The sequence below is a fragment of the Larus michahellis genome, chromosome Z, assembly GCF_964199755.1.
Source record: "Larus michahellis chromosome Z, bLarMic1.1, whole genome shotgun sequence".
Taxonomy (NCBI): domain Eukaryota; kingdom Metazoa; phylum Chordata; class Aves; order Charadriiformes; family Laridae; genus Larus; species Larus michahellis.
In genome coordinates this window covers 73,052,693-73,071,589 of record NC_133930.1, presented here as the reverse complement: position 1 = coordinate 73,071,589, position 18,897 = coordinate 73,052,693, and the positions used below count along the sequence as shown (strand labels likewise).

Here is an 18,897-nt window from a genome sequence, read left to right as displayed (position 1 = left end):
CTCCTGATCACATCGACCACTACAATTCTGTCACTGCTTAACGCTTCAATGACTTCATGACTAATCCTAACTGCTGATGACTTCCTTTTTTAAAAATCTCTGAGCAAATTTATATTTGTTTCCTGTGTTTGTTTGGGTTTTTTTGTTTAAATTTACTTAACCTGTAAATGAGACAAATATAATTTCAAAGTATCTTTTTGAAGCAAAAAGACTATTTTATCTGAATAATATTCAAGCAAAATGCTGTGTCTATTTTGGAGACAAAGTCAAAACTATCAGCTGAACTCTGCCCAAACTGCATTTTGGGGCAAATAACTTATTTTTCTAAGAAATTTTGTTCAAACAGAAAATAAAAGGCAGTGGCACATAATATGTCAAGGAAACGCATTTCTGTATGATTTTTCCAAAGAGTCCTTGGATACAACACCAAAAAGTGATTTCAAATCTACTGTTAGACATAAAATACAGATTTCATACATCCTATGTGGTTTTGTCTATTAGTTCTTACACCACCCTCATAAAGCAAATGAAAATTGATTAAATGTTCACAATACTACATAAAGTTTTACACTTGTAAGCCAATTTTTTCCCTCAGAGAAATCACAACAGCATCACTGACAGCAGAGGATCTAAACAAAGATAAACCATTTCTCACCAAATGAGGATGCAGTCCTACTTTTTTTTTTCTTTTTCTTTGTTAACCTGTAACACATTTTGCTCCCTTGGGCAGAAAAAACAGTGAATCAGTCACTTTCACCAGATGGCATGCTTCATATTGATTCAAAAAACTGTACTGAAGAAAGAATATAATTCTCCTGGCATGACAGGTTTCAAACCAGTCCCTCCTGCAGAGATCTACAGAATGGAAAGACACGTCTTCCAAAATCAGCATTTTGTGAGTTAGTCTTCCCATTTAGTAACTGTATTGAAAAATAAAAAAGGGAAGTATTTCAAATGACACCTTGGAAGAAAAATCCCGTGAAACAAGGTGCTGAACAGACATAATTTTTACTATACTTACTGGTAATAAGATCCATTTTTTAAAAATTTATTTTGTATTAGTGTTACTTCTTTTACAAAGACCTACATTCCTCTTCAAAACAATAGCATAGTGATATCAAAACACACTCAAGAAAAGCTTGGAATCGTTACATAATTTGGGTAACATTAGAACAAAAAAGGAGTATCCTGAAGCAAAAGAGGTACCACAGAGTGGGCCTTAAATGGAAACAAAAGACAAACCCCGAAGTTCATCAGTGACTTAAAATCTGGGGAAGAGTTGAAAAGCACGCGCAACTGCATTTTCCAATGATTACACACTTTCTCAAGTTAAACGTTTCAAGTCTTTTCCAAGAACTGTATGAACCAACTCTCATGTTAAATCAAAGCAAGAATGCCATTAAAATAATTGAGTAAATCTTGAGCTGGTTTACACAATCCTTTTAATACAACACTTTACACCACCTGAATATTTGCTCTGGTCCAACTCAATTACAGCAGCATTTCAATACACTAATTAAGCCTGTTTAACTGAAGTCAAATAAAAACATGGTAGCATTACTTACAAAGTCCTTCTTAGTTCTTTTTTCCTTTAAATAACTTTAAAAAAAAAAAAAGAGGAATGAATTCAATGATTGGTTGGCTTGGAAACTTCAGTACTGTTTATTTACACCTCTATTTAAGGATGACATATTAGTCTATCTCCTTCTAAGGACTTCCTTCAGTAATCATTCGACAACATGTACCTTTCAACTGGGAGTGGTTTGTGGAATTATTTTTATTGTGTCTATTTAGAAAACCTGCAAAAATGTTTTTCAGTCCAACGTCTCTGTGAGGTTAATTGCTAAAAAGTAAATAACTAAAAGGTATCCATTGTTATGGCTGTTGTTCAATAAAACATTTTCTTTCCCTTATAAGGAACATCAATTTTTCTTTCTTGGTGACAGAAGGTATAAAGAACTTGTTATGACAGCAGTATGTCCAAAAAATTCTTCTTCATGTTCCTAAAATAAAAATCAAATTTCTCCAAGAAATGTTGAATTTGTTAACAAAAATAAGAGGATGTTCTGTATGAATATGCATAGATATGCTTGTTAAAAACTCTAACTTTTGCTGTACCACATTCAAGACAGTAGTGCTTAGAGAAGGGATAGATTATTCACTCTTAATTAAGATAAAGTGGTCTTATTTTAATTTCAAAAAGACAAAAAACCTACTTGGAGCCCTCTTAAATTATTATCCTTATAATAAAACCTGTCAGTGTTGAGTTTACACACCCACTATTCCATGGTTGGTTTGCACATGTTATTTCAGAGAAAAAGACCCGCAGACTGATGATCTGGAGAAATCTGGCTGTTCCTTTAGAAAAGAGTCCTAAAAAATCTGTAAGGAGACATCTCGGGTCAGAATTCTACCTGGTTTTGCAGGTCCTTGAGAACAGCATGTTAGGATCTAGCAAGGAATTACAGTTTCCTCTTACTGTTTCAAAAATACTCAGAAAAGGCAACAAAAGCCAGACGTGCATTCACTAGCACAGGATTTTTTAGAAATGGGTACTGTAAGTAACTCCTCCTCGCATGTTCACTGCCAAGACTTTTACTGAATGTCAAAGATTCAGCCTTGACAAAGCATCTGTAGAGACGAGTTCACTGAACTACTACTACAAAAAAAAAAAAAAAAAAAAAAGTTGTACAACACAAAAGCAATACGCTTGTTCAGTACAATTTAGCCCACTCATTTGAGACAATTCCCTTAAGCCCCGGAGACTTATATGAACTACAGCTTCATTAGAGGGACTAATTTATGTGAAATAATAAGCATAAATTCATCATGTTTTAAATTCTAGGTTACTGTGCAATGTACTAAGCATAGAGTACTGGAGAGCTCATGAGATGTCTCTGAGACATCCCCAAGTGCTCTTGTAGTGTTGTACCAAGCTATTTTTCATTTTATATGGTTCACCATTAGAAGTATTTCTGCTTAGCTTATTTAACAAAGATGCAGGGTTTTCTACAGCTTCTATAAAGCAGTAACAGCTCATGGTAACCTTACAGTTTTACAAAGTTAATTTGTAAAGATATCTAGCCATAACCACTCTACATACAAAACTGTAAAATATTTTTTATTTAAGTACCTATAAAGGAGCTGTTCTATATATACATTATATTCATAAAGGAAATCAATAGTTTAGATATATAAATTTACCCAAATCACTGTTGTGACAGTAGTGCTACTTACACTGCAAAGTAAGTGTTTCATACCTATGTATATGTTCAGAAGTGTACTTGGCCAATTTTTATTTTTAATTTTTAAATTCAATTACTGATTATGAAACAAGTGTCCCGTTTTCAGTCATTCTGAAGTACAAATTATGAAATACCTGAAAATCTCCTAGAATCTTCTGAGACCTTGTAAATAAAACACTCTTGAATATTTTCAAAGTAATCGCATTACTACTTTATCGAACAAAAAACCAAAAAAATGCCAAAAAATTCTTCTATGCTTTTTGTTTTTTTTCTTTTTGGGAGTGGGGGTGGAGATGTCAACTTTTTAGTAAAAAAGGGGTCCTCATCTTTAATAAGTTTCCTGCAAGGGACTGACGGCAGAAATGCGGCAGCCTCATCCTCCTTCCTCAGCAGAGTAACAAGATGTGTGCCTCTTCTTTTACAGCTGTAACTGAAAGCAAGGCAATAAGGGAAGTCAGGGAAGGAGTCTTAGTTTGACTCTTGGCTCAAGTAGAGGCAGAACAGCCTTAGGGAAACAACGTTTTCCTGTGTTACTAAAATCACTTTCCTAGCACTAAAAGAAAATGACTCATTTTAAGACTTTTTTGTTGTTACACTGCAGTCTATATGACAGTTTCTTGTATAATTCGGTCACAGTTCGTTCAGTCTCTCTTAACATATTCACCAATTCAGTGAACTATATCCAGAAATGAGTACAGAATGAGGTTCAGATTCCAACCACTGGTGAGACATAATCGTAATGGGGCTGCTAACTCAGGAGCTGGTGAACAAATGGTTTCCTCACTGCAACATGTGTGGAGCCCACAGATACAATTATTCAAACAAAACAGCTCGAACGATACTTAGAAATCAGACACAAGCATATTGTTATCAAAACCAGCAGGTGATAAAAATCAGTAAGTATTCCCATGACAATGTGCCTGTATCAAACACTTGGCTGCTCCATGAAGACACGAACAACAGTCTCAATATCCAGGGCAAATAATTCTCCAACCTAGACTCTTACAATTTGAAGCTAACATCACTACGGCCTCATCTTGCATTCTACTTTAATCCGAAATTGCTAATTAAAAGCATATGTAAACTGACATCCTCTTGAACAGGGTATTACCATGCCAACACCACACTCAGGCCTCCAGACTCTTCACACCAAAAATGATAGATTATGAAATAAACTAGATTTTATGGATTTCTTTGAATGAAGTTCCAAAATTATTCATGGATAACTTCTGCAAAATTCATTTTCATCTAGCACTCTCTAAGGCAAATTACCATCACCAAAACCAAATTTGCAGATTATTTAAAATGATGATTTCAGAGAAATCAGATTAAGTAAATGCACAATTAAATATGTATCTTCATTTTTGAAGTAATTTAAGAACAAGTGTTTCACTTCATTTTTGTGATCAAAAAAACCCCCTATGTTGAAAAGTAATTCATGCAATAGCTTCAATATTTTCCTCAAAGAATTTATAGTTTTGTCTTCCAAAAATATTTTCTGAAAGTCTCAGGGTAAACACTGTTGCTTTTTTGTGACTGCATTTTATCAACAAGAAAAAAACCCAAACTGTTAACAAAAAGCTTGAGAGAAATAAGAGAACAGCCTGTATATGTATCTGTATTATAATAAGCGCTTAAAATTGTCATGCTGGAAAAAAGGCTTTAATTTAAAACTTCCCGAACTTTATACTACACACATGGGAGTTTAATTTTCACCAAAAGCTAGATTAGTTAGTCTTTTTTCTCAAATAAACCCCAAAATCCCATGCACAGCTCCAATCACCTTAATAATTCCAAAGGGTAGAATCCTTTGCAAATTACAATCTCAGAAATGTGTGTCTAACTCTTTAATCATTCAAAATTTGACAACAGCTACTGCCTACTGGCTGCCATTAAGAACAGGTATTGGCACCTATTCGTGAGAATCCCACAGTGAGTTTGATGTTAAGAGAACCTCACTCAACTTCTGGTTAAAAAATGCCTTACAGTACTTCCAGCCAGAAGAACTGAAGACACTCCTGAGACAGCTTTACTGGAGATCAAAAGCAGTTCCATTTATATGCAGCCATTAGACAAGTGTACTCTTTTATATTGCTCTTCAAACAAACGAGGAACCAGACAGACCTGGAGCCCCACTGTGCCAGGGTACCAATATAACAAAACAACAAAATTCATGAGTAAAACAGGACTTCTAAGACACTACCCTTTACAGAAGTCCTACCAAACTTCGTTATCATAGCGTATTTAACTTTAGTGACAGACTAGGTACTAGTGATGGTACTTTAAATTTTGAAAGGATGTCACACGCCAAAAACAGCTCCTGCTTCCTGATTTTGGCAGGCTATTGCTGATGATGGTTTTACATCTGCGAGGCTCTTTAACTTCGTGGTTGACGATTAGTAACAGTGCTGTTGAAGTAATGATGTCCGAAGCACGTTTTTAAATTGGGAGTAGGGTTGCTAGAGCAGTCTGTTCACAGAAGTTTGTTGAATAAACAGCATCAGCCATACACCTTGCTGGTGCTCCAGTGACAGACGGGATTAAGTCATCTTACATTTCCAGTTCATTATGCACTTGGCTAAAGGCTGCACTGACTGCTTTAAGAACTGAGCAATTGAAGATTAGAAAAGCTAGAAGTGCCAGCTAGCAAATTTAGGATTACGTGATCACCTTCTTGACAAGAAGTAAAAGATACACTTATATGCTGATCTCCAACTGGAGAAGATATCAGCAATACAGAAATTGAAGAATATTCTTATTGCGGCTTTTTTGTCTGACATTTTCTATTTACTAGTCCTGGAACAGAGACTGTCAAACAGCATGTTTCTTCTTTCTTCTCTCGCCAAACACTTAACAAAAACGTCAGCATGTTCAGGGATTTGACCTTCCTCAAAAATTATTTTAGCCAAATTTTCTTGTCATTTGCCACAAATCCCAGAGATATTATACCACAAAACCAGTATTAATTCACTATGTCATGTATCAGAGAAGAGAACAAATATTTTAAGAAAATACAACAACTTACAAAGACCATAGAGCAGTGCCATCTAGTGATTGCCACCATAAATATAAAAGTTTGCATTAACATGTGCTGCGAATAGAGTATTATCAATAGCTTTGGTCCTGTCTTACTTTCTGAGGCAAAACATTTGTGCAACAAGGTGCAAGGGGAATAACAAGTTACGTCAGAGTTCATGCACTTGCCACTTCAAGAGAGCTCAGCATTTGTATTTCAAAGTAAAAATGCTACAGGTAGCAGATTCACAGGAAGAACCTACCATCATCCCTCACTACAAAGTGTTAGGAAAGGGGTTAATATTTTCAGTACTCTAACACAGAAGTATCAGTGAGCAATATCTCTGTTGTTACCTTTGAAGGATGTGCTGATAATTATTAACTGGAATTAAACTATAGGAGAAAGGAAGGTATGTGGTTTATACGCAGGTCTAAATTATTTTCTTGGCAGCTGCAGAAAATTACCCTGTTGTAGTCTAAGTGACATACCACAAGCGTCTAGTTAGGAACCCTAACTGTAAATATTCTTAAGTATTGGATTACTTGGACAAAAATTCTTATCCAAGCACAGGAGAGAATGTGTAAAGCAGAAATATTGCTCATTTTTTAATTTATCAAATATTTTATGATCAGCATCTGATGCTAACTCTTTTTTTGTAGTTTCTTCTAGGGTATCTATGTAACAACTACAAATCACTGAAATAGTATTCTGAGTCTCAGATTTCAAAATTGCACAAAAACATAGGCAAAATTGTGCACAACTTTAAAACGGACATCAGCTTGAATTATGAGATGCATAACAGGTCATTTCTTCAAGTATGAACACCAAATCATAGAGCAGAAGTTTCAAAAGAGCTTGAAGTTCTGCATCTATCTCTTTACTGCAAATTTCAGTCAGCCTTAGTATTCTAAATCCTTCTGGTGAGTTCAAAATGTAACTAATTGTTCTAATTTAAATCAACAGAAAGGACCATGCTCTAATGTATATATTGCAGGATTACTTTCTGCAGTTTTCTATTTGCTTCAGAAAGACTGAACAAACAGTTAATTATAGGGTTTTGTCAGTTGCATAGTCTATGTGCAACAGAATGCACTGGTAACTTCCCACAGACCCAAAGGCATTACCTAATTTTCACAGGTATGCACAATCAATTTCAAATCAGAGGTATGATCATCTTGCAGTCAATAAAATGCTACAGCAAAACATGTTGCACTTCGACAGCTGCTGAAGAAGACATATCCATGATACTGTTGCTCCAAACTGACTTTGCACGTCTGGCACCATCTTTGAAGAGGCTTTAGGAATTTCTAGGTATATCCTACTTCAGTGTCTTGCTGTTCTCATTTTCTACCTCCATGCTGATCCCAAGTACCTGCCCAGGGTGACTGTACTTGAAGACAACAGTAACGAAATCTGTTTCAATCAAAAGTAGAAAAATATAAAAAATACAGTGGTTAACTGCATGTCCTCCTCTCTACCTTTCTGCTACAGTGCTTTTTCGTGTGCCCGAAAAACCTATGAAATAGTACTAGTACCAATAGAAACACCAAACAGTTAAGATGGACATATTTAAAGCACGAATGTAAGCTCTTGATATATTACAGGCACTTATTGTGTGTCCTTCCCTATATTGTTAATATCTGGCTAGCACGTGAATAAAATAAAGCTGCGATCTTGATTACACATTTCTGTGTAAAATCCAGCAGGCATGGACATGATACAGATTTCTCATACTAACACCTACAATGATGAAGAAGATTAATTCTCCTATATGGAACGTCTCCTTACTTCCAGTAAAATTCCATTTTCCAGCTAAACAAGAGCACCTCTCAACAGCAGACTCCAGCAAGAGCTTCATTACTTTGTAAGAGGCAACAGTGAAAACAGTCATTATCTTTAGATGCACCAAATATGCAGTACTGTTACCCTAAACTGAATGAGCCATGCACTGTTGGTGGCTGGTAGCTGTCAAATCTAACAATAATCTATCTGGTTTATTCAACTGCAGCTCTCAACTGACCTACATTCAAATGAAACAGAAAATCTCAAATACTCATAACAAGCTGCTTTAAAGTAAAATCAAGCAATACTAAGCAGAACTAAAAATTTTAAATTGCATTATTTTTTAATCTAATATCAAGATTGTGTATTAGTATCGCATACTACATAATTATAACGAGGTGCTGATGTAAGTATTCAGAGGCTACTGCCTACCCACACTGCAAAGTAACATCTCAACTTTTTTTTAAGCAAGACTATGAAGAGTAGCATGTGCTGGTCCAACAGCCATGAAGTCAAGCTGATTAGTGGTGCAGTAATCAAAAAAGCAACAATTAAACCGATGATGGACCCTACTGTCTGGTATCTTTGCTTTAGAGCAACGTGAATTGATTCAGCAGAACAGCTAAGCCCCACCAAAAGAGGCAAGCAATTGTATAACATGATGTAATGCAAAACATTTTTTATGGTATTCAGAGCATACTTTTTTTTCCCCTTTTTCTTTTTTTGCTCTTCTTCTTTAGAAGTTTAAAGAGGTTATTCTGTATAAAATACCACTATAGCTTTGGAAGAGAGTAACTCTCTTGAAATTCCTACTTCAATACTGTTTGGTTAATGCATTATTAATTTTAAAATATTTTGTAATTCAAATATCTTTTCCCATCATATGACTTTTTGTTTGTCTAATGGGAAAAAATGAAATCATAGAAACTAGGATATGTATTATTAAATACCCTCATCATATCTCTCTACCTTTTCCATTTCAAAGCTTTAGCATGTTAATCTCAATGTACATCTAGGACTTCAGTTATCTACTCATCATAAGGATTTTTTCTCTTTTACCATTGCCTCTTTTCAAAACTACGAGAACTGGTCACACTGGGAAAGTCCAAAATAATTACTGAAATAGATCTAAGTAAAATTTTTGCATCCTCCTTAATCACTTTTTTTTTCTTTTAATGTACAAACATTTTAACTTGTCTTTTCATTGTAATTGTTTGACGGGAGATACGTGATGACTTGTTTTGCAGTCCCTAATGCGTAACACTGCTCAGTACTTAATTACTTCAATGTTGAAGTAGAAATTATATCTATTTCTTCCCAAGAACTAGTTTTTCCAAAATCCCAAATGACTCCTGCCCTGAAAACTCTATCCCTAACAGAGTAAAGACCTAACAACTCAACACAACTTCAGTTTGCAGAATTATGGCATGAGCAAAATAAAAAACCTTATAGAAGTGTTTGCTGTAAACAAGTACAATGTCAAATTATTTACAATATTTTTTTTTCAAGAACACGCATGTAACTCTGTCCCTTTAATCAAGCTGTTCATAAAACTTAAGAGCAGTTTGAAGGAATACATGATCAGTAAGAGAAGTGTTCTATAGTAAGACTGCAATTCTACATTCACTTTAAGTCATGCTGACAGTGAAAAGGTCGGACAGGGCTGTTTCCACCAGCAGATCTGCACAGTTCTCTCCTTAAAGTAAGCAGCAGTCCTATATTCTCCTAAGATGTTCATCTAGATGTTTTAGGATGTTGACTTAATTTATTTTTCTCAATTACTTGTTTGGGGCTCAACTTTATTATTCATTCCAGACATCATTTTTCTTCTTAATAGTTGGCTATCCTCCAGGTCAGACATAGTATTTAAAAATAAATTACAGATTCAGAAGTCATTCAGATGCTCAGCTATGTATTTCCTTCAAAAATCTTGGACGTAAACCATTGCACACTTATGATTTACTGCAGTTTAATTTCTGCAATTGCTCCCCTGCTTTTCATGTTGATACCTTTCTTCACTACCTTTGAAGTAACTTTAAGGTAACCCCTCGTCCTCCATGGAGGCAACAGAAACAAGGATTTATTGTTTTTTAAGCTTTCCTGAATGTACTTATCTACTTTATAACCCTGTCCAGCAAACTCAATCAATTTCCAATTGGAATGAATTCTTGTTTGCACTAGGGTCTGTTTACACCAGGAACACCGAGAAACTTCTGTCAAATTAAACTGGTCCACTCATTCTTTCAAGGCTTCCACTACCCAAATTGCACTAAATGGACATCTTCTGTCTTCACATGTTTGCCTATAGCCTTAATACTTCTTTTGCGTTGTAGGTATGCCAGTTCATTTGGGGAAACAGCCAAAAGCTGGTATGAGACACGTATGTTCTCACTACATTTGGCTGGTCACACTCAGTATTCCACAAATAAAATTAAAAAAAAGTATGACAATCAAAAGGACTATAAAGCCATACACTAATGTAGAATTCTGCTTATTCTTCCAGACTGTCTTGTGCACTGATCTAAACACAACTCATTCGCATTGCTTCCTCCCCACATAAATTATTAACATTAAATTTTGCATAGATTTCAAATCAAAAATCTATTCCTGTTACTACTGGTGAATGTATTCATTTCTATTCAATAAAATTATAAATGACATCTCTTCTTCTATACAATTGCCCTAGTCTGGATAGCTACATGTAGCACTGGAGGCATTCAGAGGAACCTCTAAAGTTCTTGTACTCAAACGTGGGCCTCAAAGATGAGCATTTAGTTTTACCAATCTCCTTTGTAAACCTGACACTTCCTAACGCCCTTGACAGGAATAGCAACATACTCTCTCCTTTCAGGACAATTATTGCTGTGCCTAGAAAACCGCATCACAATTTTTAAGTTTACGTGCATTTGGCTAATTTTCTGAATGGCCAGCCATTTTGATGCTGGGAGGCCACAGGCTTGGCTGGCTCTCTCATTCCCGACACGCTGACAGGCACACACCACCATCATTCCCGCTTCAGCCTTTCCTATTTCTTTCCTCTTCAGAAACATGGGATTTTGTCACAAGCAGCAGCCACAAAGCCCACCCGCTCTTTACTGGGGCTGTCAGCTGTAGTATGTCCCAGCTGCGGTTCTGCAGATGGCTGAGCGGCAAAGTCTCACCATCTTGAAATCTCTCCCCTTTTTTTTTCTCCAGGGCCTACAGAGAAGCAGATTTTTTCCTTCCCAAGGAGCTTGTTTCTCTCCTTGACTCTCTCGTGATGTTAGCTGCAGATTTTATAATCCAGTCAGTCCACCTGAACAACCAGAATTCCCAACAGCCTGACCACAAATCCTTCTGGCAACCTCCTGCCTGGTGGCACCAAGAATTTACTACATCATAAGGAATGACAGAAAAGTGGTTACAGTTCTCAGTAATACATTTAAATACTTACACATCTGTAAGATACAGGTGTTCATTCAACCTACCTTTGGCTGGGAACTAACTAAAGACTTTGATAATCCTGAGAGGTTTTTTTTCCCAAATAATTTTAAAAGACTGAATGTTCTTATCTCTTTCAAAGATCTGAACTGTAGGCATATAATTTCTCTTCATAGCTGTACCATATGACTTTAGTGCAAAAAATTCAGGCTATAAATTAGTTCCTGACATAATCATAGGTTTGCAGACATTCATATTTCCCTGAGTCTATCAACAGCATGAACTACTGTTCTAATAAACTGAAATTGGAGTCACTGGAATGAACTGACCTTCGCTGGTGTTTCCCATCAGACAGCTGTAACAGCAAACATCCACAAAGAACTAAGCCTCATTCCTGAAGAAAGTGTTTTTAACACATAGCACCCTACAACCACTCAGAACCTAATGGGCTTCATTATCTACTACTGTAACAAATTAATGTAGTCCCACGGACTTTAACAGAGCTTCACTAATCGATGCAGCTGAAGAACTTCTACTTTTTTCCTATATGCAGGGAGAGCCACTAACACAACCCGCGACTCATGTCTAAATTCAAACTGAAAGCAGAGGTTGCAACAGGACCCAGAACAGGGTGAGCTCGAGGAGTTCAACAAAGAACACCACCCCGCAAATAGTATTCACAGTAAGATGAAACGTCGCAATTTATTTCCTAATCACAAGTGAATTTGTACATTATGACTAGGTACTTTCAGCTGGACATTCCAAGGGAACTAAAACCCTTGGAAAATACTCCGGGGCTCTGGACTGTTTGATCAGTATGACACATCCTTAGCAGCCCACTACTGCTGAGAGGAATGCACTCTGTTGCAGTAACAGCATGATGCTAATAAACTGCTGGGCGTAGGCCAACCATGGGAAAACATCAGTGCTGAGGCCCACGTGTGCCATGAATGGGAGCCCACTTGACGGCTTGTCACAGAGGAACATAAACCTTCTTGCTTTAAGAGAAACAAAATCTTGAAAAAGGCAAACTGAGCTTTTCCTCAAAACAACCTCTCTTGCGAAGTTCTTCATGGCCAGTATCTACTGCTGTTCCACGAGGACTTCACCAAATTACATCCTGAAATGCAGCTCATGAAGCAGAGCGATCAAGAGAGAAATATCATTTGCTGGAAAAATGTATGCCGTTTTCTCAGAAACAAGATAAAGTGAAGGAAGTAACAGGAGGAAAGACTAATCAGAAGTTGGAAAGAGGACAGAGGATGATGGCCTAAGTAGATGTCCAGTTCTAAGGCCAGCCTGCTTGATTTCTCCAGTGGTGTGACCACACTCTCAGCTACAACAAAACTATTTGAGAAAGGACCCCAGTGAAATACAGATCTTCCCTAGAGACGAGGCTCTGCATTCCTAGAGCTTGAGGATGGTCTTTGCCCTGCCTCAGTAAATGCCAGCCTCATGGCTCCTGCAAGCTTTCAACACTGAAGATAGGTATACGTCAAGTGATTTGGGGGCGGCGGGGAAGGGGGAGTGTCATATTAAGTTCCTGTAGTCTGAGATGATGACCACTGGTTGCTCTTCAGCATTAAACACAAATATCAGAACAAGTGCAATTTTAAAAAGTATAATTTCAAACGTAAAAATTGTCTTATCACTGCATGTAAGAGCTAAGAGATTTTATCTACAGTTTTACAGGGTGCATGTGATTTTTTTACCATTTAAAGAAGCTGTCTTCACCTGAAGAATGGCTTTAAGACATACAAGTTTTATTTTAAAATGTAAAAATAGAACACACATTTATTAAAAGAAAAAGTATTAATCAAAAGCTACTGTTGTGATTAGTCCTAGCTAAAAAAATAGCAATAGGACTGTAGAATAATCATTCTTCTTCATTCTGACCAAAGGACAGACATTTTGCAGTTAATCAAACAAACTCCACAATAAAGTCAGATTTTATACATACAAATCTTTCTGATGAATTTAATTCTGTTCACTCTATTCAAATATATTACAGTTTTATTACCAATGATGACAAAATGTTTCTCTTTTACTTTTTTTTTCTTGCACCGCAACTTTTAATTTTGAGATTGACAGCTAGTAAGTTATGTTGCTTTGCCTGTACAACTAAACCCCAATTTTGTCAATTTTCTTTCTTTTTGGGAAATTTAATTAGTCCAGCAGATGAAGACTCACATGCCCATTTCCTTCAGACACAGTCCTCTGAAATATTTTTTTTTAAATTCACCCTACTTTGGCAATGCCATTTAAAATCCACTAAGTATGGTATGATTTGGCTTTTTCTTGCAACCCAAAACCAAAGGGACTTTCTTGTCTATTATGAAGGGACTAAGAAAAAGATTAGCTAAAGTGCTACTCAACAGTAAGAAGCAGTTTAAAATATTTCCACTTCAAATAAAAAATTAATTTCAATGCACCTTTATTTCTATTTGTCCATAATTAGGAGTATTTCTGGAAGACGGGTTAAACTGTTCACTAATTCCATCTCACAGAAAAGATGTTCACTAAGTATCTACACTGACCTACTGTGACTTTCATAATAATCATCAAACTGAAAACACAAACAGTGTATCAATATAGAGCAAGACTTCCTACAATTTGCTGATACAGACATCTACTTCAACTTTCAAAGGGAATGAGAGATTAGTCTTTAATCAAATAACAACTCTGATCAGTATGATTATAAATAATCTCATGAACTATTGCTTCACAGGATAGTTGCTGAAAGGAAAAGGAAAAAAGAAATCACAAGATTTGCATTTTATCAACAGAAAATGGGTCACCAAAATGTCATTATACAACACGATGACAGTTTATGTTCTATGTTTCCTCCCTCTACAGATTTGCATCATTAAGAAATGGAATTGTCCCCAGGAATCAAAAGGCTTATGAGATGGCAAGCAACTCAAATATGAGCTCTACTCAGCATATCTCATGGGAATAATATTGATATCTCAGCACAGAAAGCACCAATTGGTATGCTGCATGAACATAAGTCTTGAGGAGCAATGCCTATAAATTTCAAATACTGGAATTTCATTCTTCACAGAGTTATTTATTTTAATATTTTTCCAAGATAACAGAGAAGACACTCTTTCCAGTAAAGAAGAAAAAGCTTGCTTTTATGATTTCAAATTAGGGAAAAAATGTTCCTGGCTGAAAATACACAAGCTGGAAAGAGTCTGGAAAATAAACAGTTAAATTAGTGACTGTACTAACTAGAAATGAGCAATAAGTTTTAAAGATTCATAATTAGACACAGCTTAGCCAAATCAGCCTTATAATGACATAGGGATGTCAATCAGTGACTAGAAACAGAATTTTCTTAAATGTCCTGGATATCTGTACAAAAACTGAAGAGAAAGTACAGAGAATTAGGATGTATTTAACATGTGTTATAGAACTAGTAGCCGAAAAAACTCCTTGGCAAAAGGAGAATGCAGCAATACACATACCTAGTATTGTATAAATTTACTGAAACTGATCCACTTATCCGTCCACTTGTCCTGCATCTGGATTTTTAATTATCAGCAACAGCTCGAAGGAAATCTACTTTCTCACAAAGGATGAGCCAACAAACTAACAGACGACCATATACCAAGCCTTCAGAACTCCTTAACCTGTTTTTCCCCCAGTTTATTCCCTGAGGCTTAGACAGTCAAAAAGCACAAAACAAAACCCCAAAAAAAGCAACAATCATACTGGCATGAATTATAAAATCCAGCACAGGAATCCTCCTAGAATCCTCATCAATACCCTCGCCGATAACCACACCCACCCTGTGTTTATGTTATTTGAATGGTCTTAATACCAGACAAGAAAAAGCCACTAACATAGACTTTTTCAAACTCAGCACAGTCTCTAATATTCCAGTCTCCAGACCTCCTTACCTTTCTGTGTTGGAGGAAAATGATAAGGCTTCAGAACTATGAACGGCAAGTTACTTTGGCCTTTTTTCCTAACTGCAGGATACCGAAATTCAAGGTTTTAGTTCACAGTGGCATACCAACGTAGTACTAATCACAGTACTTGTGGACAGCTGTCTGAACTAACAAGCATCTCTAATACTTCATATTCCTTCACCTCTTGTTGCTACTACACAGGATAACATTTCCACCTAGAGCCCTTTCACAGAATGCCTGGATTCTAGAACAATAACAAAAAATCCCTGGTATCTGTTATACTACCAAACCACGCTGCTTCTATGTAGCCGATCACACCTTATTTTGTTCAGTCTACGTAGGTGTTATTCCTACTTTTCAAGAGGGAATTCAGAGCAGTAAAAACAGTTTTCAGGGATCTTCTGTTTACCTAAAAGGAATATTATCGCTGTTCTGCTGCACACAGATTAGCTGCTGTCGAAATCACTACATTTCAAGTAAGAAAAGTAGGAAGGTGGCACAGTAGCTGAGGACTCAATCATTTTAAGTGCTGATCTGAAGGAAAAAAATCCCAAATCACATTTTGACTGGGATATTTACACATAGGCAGTGGGAGTGGGAACACACCGATGTTAGTGCACCCTCCTATGTGGTCCATTATGTAGCAAAGTAGACCACACCGCAGCTTCACCTTCACAGGGAAGCACTTCCCAGAAAGGGTGTAGCCCCTAATGGAACCACTGGTGCTTTGATTGCATACAGCAGGGCGACTGACCATCTCTTTTAATCCTGTGGTTTTCACTGGAAGGTAGAAGCTCAGCAAAGTATATCCTTTTCTTCCACCTCCTATAGGATTTTTTTTTCCATGTGGACGCAGCTCTTGTTGCTCCTGAATGGTGAATAAAATGCTATATAGTTCTTTTAGGGTATAGACAGCAGTTTCAGGTGAAATCTTCTTAGACGCGCTTTACACTGTAGACCCCTCAATCCCAGATGCGTCACTGTAGGAAGCGAGGTAAGGCTTCAAAACTACTGGGTGCATGCTTTACAGGTCATGGCTTACCTCCCTGAACACTACACAAACTAATTTTCACTTCTATTCCCTTAGTGCTATAGTTTTGACTGAAATAAAGACTGCATGGCTCATTTTCATGACAAAGCCACAAAAAAAGCTGTGTGCTCCTTCTCCCCACCTTCCCCCCCACCCCCCAGCACTTGGCAAGCAATGCAAGTTCAAATATGATTTATTTTTGAAGCATTCAGACGTTTCCCTTTGTAAATGAGAAGGTCCTACTTCTGAAAGAACAGCATTTTGAAATAGCAGCATATAATGAGAGAGCACTGCAGTTCTCTGCTTGGCAAGGAAAGCTATAGGGGAAAAATGCTTAAGAACATTTGATGTTTACTCCAGCAACTATGGGATGGGACTTGCAAAACCCTGTAATTTAGACTCAAGAGGCTGGGAAAACGGTATAATGGCAGGTGATTTTCTTGCCTTTGTTTTTCTTCCAGGTATGTTCAGGAGCACCTGTACATACTTCGAGCTTCTCCGTTAAACCGGGGGTATCCAAAATTTGCTTTGCAGAAGGTAAAACAGTGTCTTCACCGCCGCCCGCCCCGCGCCCCCCCCCCCCTCAATCCCCACTTTAGTGATGCACGTTCTCCAGCGAGCACATCCACCATGGCAGCGGACACAGGTGTGGAAGCATCTCTGCACTGGCGACAAAGGACTATTGTGTTCATGACACGTCCCTTGAAGCCCCCGGACGACTCCTGCCCCCGCTTCCCCCCCCCCCCCCCCATCACAACGGCTTCCAGCCCGGCGGGGGGAAGCTCATCCCCTGGGAGGGTGCGGCGCTCAGCACGGCGCTGCCCCCATCCCCCGACTGGGGTACCCCGACCCCCCCACCCCGCCGGCCGGCGCCGTCCGCCGCTCACCCGACAGCCCTCGTGGGGCGAGGGGGGTGGCCGGGGATGAAGCCGGCCCGGCAGGGCGGCTGAGGGGGGGTCCGCTGCGCCCTGTCCCGCCGCCTCTCGCCCCCCGCAGCCCCCTCCCCGGGGGGGCGCACGGCGGGGCGGGGGAGCGTAGCCCCCACGCTGCGGTCTCCTCTCCCCCTCTCCCGCCCCCCGAAAGTTACTCTGCCCTGACGGGCGGGCTCCCCGCGGCCGCCACCCCCGACGGCATCGGGGGGTTCCCCCGTCGCTTACCTGGCGGCTGCCTGGGCGCTCCCTCACGGCGAGCGGCGGCGGGGCGCGCCGCAGCCGGGGCTGCCGCTGCCGCCACCTTCACAGCCCCCTCCCGAGGTGAGCGACGCGCGGGGCGGCGGCGGGGAGCAGCCGGGGAGCCGTGACATTTAACCGGGCGTGAGCAGGGTCTTGCCGGCCCGGCGGCGCGGGCGGGGGTGCCTCTCCTCGCCGGCGGGATGGGCGGCCGGTCACCGCCCTCCTCTCCGCGCGCAGACTGAGGCGAAGGGCGAAGCCCAGTCCATCCCCGGAGACCCAGCCGCAGCGCGCTGCCCGAGCCGAGCCGCCGGGCTCCTCTCCTCTCCCGCCTGGCAGTCGCCGCTGCCCCTTCCCTGCGGCGGGGGGCTAGGGGCGCGGCAGCCGCAGCCGGGCGGCGGGGGCGAGGGCTGGCCGCCTGCCCCTCGGTGGAGCCCGGCACCGGGGGGAAGGGTCGGGGGGGGGGAAGTACGGCGGCGGGGCGCGGTGGCGGGCGAGCGGCAGGCGAGGCGGCAGCGCCGGCAGCGCGGGGAGGCAGCGCCGGCAGCGCGGGGAGGCAGCGCCAGCTCGAGGTGAGGGCGGGCGGGTGGTGCGGGGAAGGGAGGGGGGTTCGGGGGGGGGGGGGGCGCGTCTCTGTCAGAGGCGGAGCGGCTCCTTCCGCACAGCGGCTCGCACACCGGCGAGTCCCGCCGAGGCGGCGGCGGCACCTCGGGGAGGCAGAGCGGGTGCGCAGAGGGGCGGGCGTCCGAGGCCCCCCCGCAAAACCTCGCTGGCTGCGGCCAGGCGCCCCCAGCCCCGGCGACAGCTCCCCGGCCGTCAGCCCTCCCCCGCTGTGAGAAGGGGGGGGGGGGGGGGGGGGGGGCCGCCGCCCCCACTTCCCCCGCGGCGCGGTCGATCCCCCTTTTCCACCCCTGCTCCTCCCGCCCCGCCGCTTCCCGGGGAGACTAGGGCGGCGCCACGGCGCGGAGGTCGGAGCCCCCGCGTCCGTGGGGTGCCGCGGCTCGGGGGTGTGCCTCCCGCGGGAGCGTGGGGGGGTGCGTGGAGGAGGGGGGGACCCTCGCGCCTGGGCGGCCATTTCCAGAGCGGCGCGGCGGGCAGGTCGCGGGTTCGCGGCCGGCGGGAGCCCCACGGCCCGTCCCGCTCCCCGCCCGACGGCGCCGTTCGGGGCAGCGCCGGGCGCCCTCGGGGAGTGGACGGCGGGCACGGCAGAGCCGGGGAGGGCCGCCCCTTCGGGCAGGCCCCGGCGGGCGAGGGTTGGGGCTCGGCGGCGGTTACGGGCCGGCGACGACGTGTGCGGCGGCTGCGAAGCAACGACCGT

At 41.0% G+C, this 18,897-nt stretch overlaps 1 protein-coding gene across 3 annotated transcripts in view; it reads right to left on the bottom strand.

The window, feature by feature from the left end:
* LINGO2 (leucine rich repeat and Ig domain containing 2) overlaps positions 1 to 18,153 on the bottom strand; it is a 552,583-nt gene extending 534,430 nt beyond the window's left edge. For 2 of the 3 annotated variants that reach the window (XM_074570245.1, XM_074570243.1), the window contains exon 1: positions 17,568 to 18,110. The gene's annotated coding sequence lies outside the window, so the exon portion shown is untranslated. Of the gene's footprint in view, positions 1 to 17,567 lie in introns of all 3 variants that reach the window. The other variant, XM_074570242.1, reaches the window with a different exon arrangement.
* Between the last annotated feature and the right edge of the window lie 744 nt (positions 18,154 to 18,897).